Source organism: Parasteatoda tepidariorum, chromosome X2, assembly GCF_043381705.1.
Source record: "Parasteatoda tepidariorum isolate YZ-2023 chromosome X2, CAS_Ptep_4.0, whole genome shotgun sequence".
In the NCBI taxonomy this organism is placed as follows: Eukaryota; Metazoa; Arthropoda; class Arachnida; order Araneae; family Theridiidae; genus Parasteatoda; species Parasteatoda tepidariorum.
In genome coordinates, this window is record NC_092215.1 from 51,909,852 (window position 1) to 51,915,994 (window position 6,143).

General features: G+C 37.7%; 1 protein-coding gene across 3 annotated transcripts in view; it reads left to right on the forward strand.

Moving 5' to 3' along the window:
- The window catches only part of LOC107452673 (ileal sodium/bile acid cotransporter), a 116,649-nt gene that overhangs the window by 33,413 nt on the left and 77,093 nt on the right, over nt 1-6,143 (forward strand). The window contains exon 1 of one of the 3 annotated variants that reach the window (XM_043040012.2): nt 5,802-5,955. The exons of the other annotated variants lie outside the window; for them this stretch is intronic. The gene's annotated coding sequence lies outside the window, so the exon portion shown is untranslated. Of the gene's footprint in view, nt 1-5,801; nt 5,956-6,143 lie in introns of those variants that run through there. 3 annotated transcript variants of the gene reach the window in all.

The window sequence follows — 6,143 nt, forward strand, 5'->3', positions numbered from 1 at the left end:
ATCCATCTTTCTTGTTTTCTGCCCTGGAAAGGGTTTATTCGATTAACAAAATAATAATGAAGATAAACAAATTTGTGAAGGGTCCGATTAAAAGAAAAATCATTTTGTGAAGGGTCCGTTTTTAAGTTAAAATATTTTGTGAAGGGTCCGTTTTTATGAAAAGATATTTTGTGAAGGGTCCGTTAACGGACCCAAATTTCTTCTAAACAGACCCCTGGTTATAATGGACTTTAACTGTAGTTTCCCAACTACTACACCCCCGACAAAAGGTTCCTACACGCGACAGTTCCTTAACATACGAAGAAGATTGTAGACTCAATCTAAACCACATATGAAGATTTTGTGAAGACGAATGGGAGAAAACAGAAGTCTTCAAATGACTGCAATACGAGCATTGATATTGTTTGAAAATATTTTCTTTATTAAAATTTTTAAATTCGTAATTAAAATGTTTTACTTTCAGTTAAATGTGAGTGAATATGGTAATAAAGTTTTACTATAGTTTCCTAACATACGACACCCCTTTTGTATCTAATGGAGATTGTGAGGTCAACAGAACACTGTTGTTGTTGTCGTAAGCCATTAAGGCAGGATGCGATTGTACTTGTTTTCTAGTTTCGCTACCTTTGACCAATAATTCTGCCGCACCCATATGTCACCCCAGCTTACAGGGCGTACCCATTCATGCATGCAGTCATTCATACACAGATCGTATTTTTCACCTGAACCAGAAACCAATCAATCTCCAACTCCCAGAGATTTTATTTGTTATGAAGACATGGAAGTCTTTGTGACCCGACAGATTTAACGTGCACCATTCTCGATTTACTACACGGAGAGTTTTCGGCTGGCTGAATTCGAGCTCCCGTTCTCACGAACATGATTCTAGCTCCCTGCCAACCAGGCTATCTCGGCCACCAAACTCAGTCTAAAACACGCATGAAGATTGTGTGAAGACGAATGTGAGAAAACAGAAGCTTTCTTTTTACTGCAATACGAACACTTATATTGTTTGAAAATATTTTCTTTGTTAAATTTTTTAATTCGTTACTAAAATGTTTTACTTTCAGTGAAGTATGAGTGAATACTGTTTATATATTATTTTTGTCACATAACTGTCGATAAATAACTATGCTCCAAGATGATAATTCAAACCTACGTTTTTAATGTATTTTGGTACTATGCCACACCAGGACATTTTTTTCTAGATTTGTCAGATTGATCGGGGGTTTTGAGTTTCCCTTTCAAGTAGAGAAATACTGAATTGGTCCATTTTATACCAGAAATGCCAAATTCTATTACAAATAACCAACTTTTCCAATCAAATATTTGCATAACAGACTTAGCGTAATTATACAAAAGGTAACTCATATTATTAAAATTTTAATATTATTTTTTTTCTGTAATGTTATTGGTTGAACAGAATTTTTTTCTATTGCACATTTTTCATTGCAAAGCTGCATCTGATATATATGAGTATAATTTCAGTTGTCAGTATAACAGTAAATTATTAAATTCGACAAGTATTACAAATAGAAATATAAGTTTAATTCTCAGTCAATGCAATTAGCCCAATATTGTTGACAAGTTTTAATTTCAGGTTTTGTTTTTCTACCCCTCAGAACGTAATTTTGAAGTTCTGTTTAAATTGGGTTATAAAAATAATTGAGGCATACGTTTTCTTTATATAAAATAATAAGAAACCACAACGAAATAATCTATGAATTTTCTGCTATGAATTCAGATTTTCAAATTCTTTGATAATATCCATTTTTTATCTATTTCATAATTTCAACTGAACAGTGAATTTCCATTCCAATTTAAAAGAAAGCCCTCTTCGGTGTTAAGGAAAAAAAATTTCTCGGAGATGTCAATTACTTAGTAAATATTGATGGAAATCAAAAAAAAAAATTACCGAACCCTTTTCGGTTGCCCTAAAAGAAAAAAGAAATTAGATTGAAAATTTTTTTTAAAAATTTCCTTAATTGGTGAGTTATTTGAAAAAATTTCCCCTTAACACCAACAAAAATGTTTCTTTGGTAGCGATTGTTTTGAAAGATTAGTCACGTGACACGCATTACCCTTAATGTCAATAGAAAAAGAAAGTTAATCTGCCAAAAAGAAAAAAGTTACCTCAACTCAAAAGTGAAATAATAATGAAATTCTTTATTGTTATTTTTTGGTACTGGAATGGGGTTAAATATATTTTGTGATGCCGCTGACCGATTCATCATTTCAATGATAATTAACTAATGGCTCTTCAGATCTCCAGTGTTCTTGAACTTTTATTGTTTAAGGAAAGTTTAAGGGCAACATTAAATACATGTTTACTATTAAGCGCCAGGGTGATTTAAAAATAAGTGAGTTAGAAAGTTCATGTTTAAAAAAATCATATTCATTGGTTCTGAAAAGTAAATTCGATTAAAATTTAGAGGTGTTTTTTGTGAAATTTGTATTACTTAATGATATTTTGCTAAAATATTCTTACAACATTCAACTAAATAGTAACACATTCATATTTTGATAATCGAAATGGAACTAGCCGATGTGGAAGAATTCGTGAAGAAGCTAATCCACATTTTCTATGCATGAAGAGGAAAACTATGAAATCCCATCATGGTTCTAAAACACGAAAATTCTATTTTATGATACTTCTACCAATAGGGATACTTAGTATCAGTAATAGAGTCAATATGAGCCAGGAACAGCATGCGATTAACTAGTCATGGCTTAGATTCGAACCGAGTGGATTGTGTAGTTGTCAGGGAGGTGACCTGATATTAGAATTGTCATGAGTTCAAATCCCTGACAAGGCATGGATGTTCTTTTATTCTCTGTGCTTTCTGTTCCTACTGTGGGAGCAACGATGGCCCATCTTTTATGATGCCCCAGAAAGGATGGCCAACAAATCTGACCTACTGATACCCGAATGACGAGAGTCAATCGAGTGGGCATTGGGGGATAAATCGCTAATATTCGATCCTAAATTGTCGAACAGGGAGGCGAAGCGAATGCTCTAATGCCTAATAAAAACCTTTCAAACTGAACTAATATCCTCTGCTTCATTTTATTACCAGCGCTAAACAGATGATTCATAACCAGAGGCGTAGCTATGATTTATAGTGCCCAGGGAAGAACTTAGTTTTTGCGCCCTCTTGCAATATGTCAAAATTTTTAAAAATTAATTACTTGCGGAGCAAACTACCATAATAATAATAATGAACACTACTTAAGTGAATTCGATAAAAATTTGACGAAGTTATGGGGTCCCGTAGTTAGCAAATAAAACTAGGGATGTTTAAAAAACTCAACATTTTATTTTGGAATTCTTTTTCATTGACTTTTGATGAATTTTGCACCCTTCTAGACAGAGAAAGCAGGTGGATGTTCCATCTTGCCTTCTACTGGCTACGTCACTATTCATCCCAGATTTGTGGTATCGATCTAAGGCAGGTAGGTACGTTATTTATGTCGCACTAGAGCTGCATAATGGGCTATTGGCGACTGTCTGGGAAACATCCCTGAGGATGATCCGAAGACACCACATCGCAATTTTAATCCCCTGCAGACGGGATAGCTCCTCTGCTTTGGTACCACGATGACCTACGCACGAAGTCGAGCACGTGGGGTAGAACAATTTAACGAGGACCGATACCGCTTACCCTCGGTCTCTACTCAGGCTGATCAAAGTAGTCAGTCACCCGCTTACGAACTCCAGCCAGTGATGCTTGACTTCGGTGTTCTATTGGGAACCGTGTCTTTATCATCAGTCCACTGCGGGACATGTGCAACTCCGGAAGTTTGTGGTTTTGAACTCAACACCGAAGACAAGCTTTTATAACAAATTTGCAATCTTGGAAGATTTTCTGGGTGGAACTATCCACATCTGCATTGCATGCAGTAAAAAATTATAAAAATCTCTTTGTTAACAAGGCCACAAGGGGTTTCTAATCCATGATTCATCCACCTCCAGCGATATTTGGTATCATCTCTATGGTTGATACAAGCCGGGAATATCATACGAACCTATCAGTTATCGCTCGTATTCGATCCAGTAGTATTAACATGAAAGCATTGATCTCACTTTCGAACTTTTGTCTGCCACGTGGTATGATGACGTCTTATTACGTTTATAGTAACGGAGTCAAAACTACGATCAGATTGTTGTTGTAGTTGTAGTTCATTGACGTCGCTCTAGAGCTGCACAATAGGCTATTGGCGACGGTCTGGGAAGCATCCCTGAGGATGATCCGAAGACCTGCCATCACTATTTTGATCCTCTGCAGAGGGAATGGCACCCCCGTTTCGGTAGCCCGACGACCTGCACGCGAAGTCGAGCACTTTACGGTAGCACAGATTAACGAGGACCCATACCGCACACCCTCGGTCCCTACGCAGACTGATCTAAGTGGTCCCCCACCCGCACACTAACAGCAGTCAGTGATGCTCGACTTCAGTGATCTGTTGGGAACCGTGTTTTAACGATCAGTCCACTGCGGGATAACTACGATCAGAAGCCACTATCATATGTATTCCTAAGCTATCACGAGACTATCTCTTATTCGACCATCCAGTTGGTGTTGAGGGTTTAATCTTCACTTTCCACTGCTTGATGCCGGGTTCATTTCCTTCTACGAAAAGCTGGGTGTCTAATCGAACTGCATTTTCTAAGGTAGTGTCTAGTGGTTCTTAATCCTGTTCCCGGTGGTTGGAAAGCCGTTTAAGTCCATGTATTGTTGAGCAGTTGGGGAGCAAATTCCAGGTGATTGCTACCACTTTCATTCCTCTGAAAAAAATTGTCTCTGTGTAGTATTCGCTTGAGCCAACAAATTCGTTGGACCATCAATAAAGAATTCAGACTATTTCAAGTAGTTCACTAGTGTAGCTCTTGTGTCACATTAACAGCCAAACTTAATAATTTCTGTGTAGAAATCATCGTCCCATCGGCGACTGATTAGGGTTTCCAGTAGAACATCGAAGTCGAACATCACTGGCAGTCGTCAGTGAGGTGACAACTTTGATCAGCCTGCGAAGAGATTGAGAGTGCAGGATATCGATTCTTGTTCAACTATAAAGGGCTCCAATTTGAGCGCTAATCGTTAGGCTACCAAAATGAAGGAGTCATCCCCTCTGCAGAGGATCAAAAGTGTGACGGTATGTCTTATCATCCTAAGGGATGCTTTCCAAACAGCCGCCGGTCCCGCAGTGGACAGATCGTTAAGACGCGGTTCCCACCAGATCACCGAATTCAAGTATTACTGGCTGCGGTCAGTGTGCGGGTGGGTGACCACTAGGATCTGTCTGCTTAGGGACCGAGGGTGTGCGGTTAAACTGCTCTAACGCAAAGTGCTCGACTTCGCATGCAGGTCGTAGGGTTACTGAAGCTGGGGTGCCATCCCCTCTGCAGAGAATTAAAATTGTGATGACATGTCTTCGGATCATCCTCAGGGATGTTTCCCAAACCGTCACCAATAGCCCATTGTGCAGCTCTAGTGTGACCTTATGGAAATCTTTAGCCTTCGTGGTCGAGAAGTTAGGTCCGTCCGTTGATCGCTGGAGGAGGTGACTGGTTCAAATCCAGCCATAACGTTGGATGAATCTAATGAGCTAGTCTTCATTCTGACGAGGATTTATAAGCCTTTCATTGTATTGAGCACACAAGCTTGTATGTATATTGATAAACAAACCATAAGCCGTCCTTTGCTGTGAGCATACGAGTCTGCATGTGCATATGTAGCAATAAACAAGCAAACCGTCATCGTAAAAAAATTCAAAAATGATGATTAATAAGACGTATAAAAATTTCAAATGGGTAATGCAAACGAAATGTTTTGATTCAGCAAAGAAATGAGTTTATTGTAATACTAAATATTCGGCAAACAAACTTATTGAAGAGTTACGTCCATCGCTGAAGCCATGAATTTCTAAAAAAATGAACTTTCGGTCGATACCAAGGTAAACAACTTTTCGATAATTTAATAATTAAAAATATATTTAAAACTCATAATCTAATTATCTATTATGATTAATTTTAAAAAAATGCACTGATTAATTTTAGAAAATGCATAGTTTAATTCTGGAAAATGCACTTCTTTTGAGAAAAAGCTTAGCTAAAAATCCATTCGGCGAAGCGAATGCTCTAA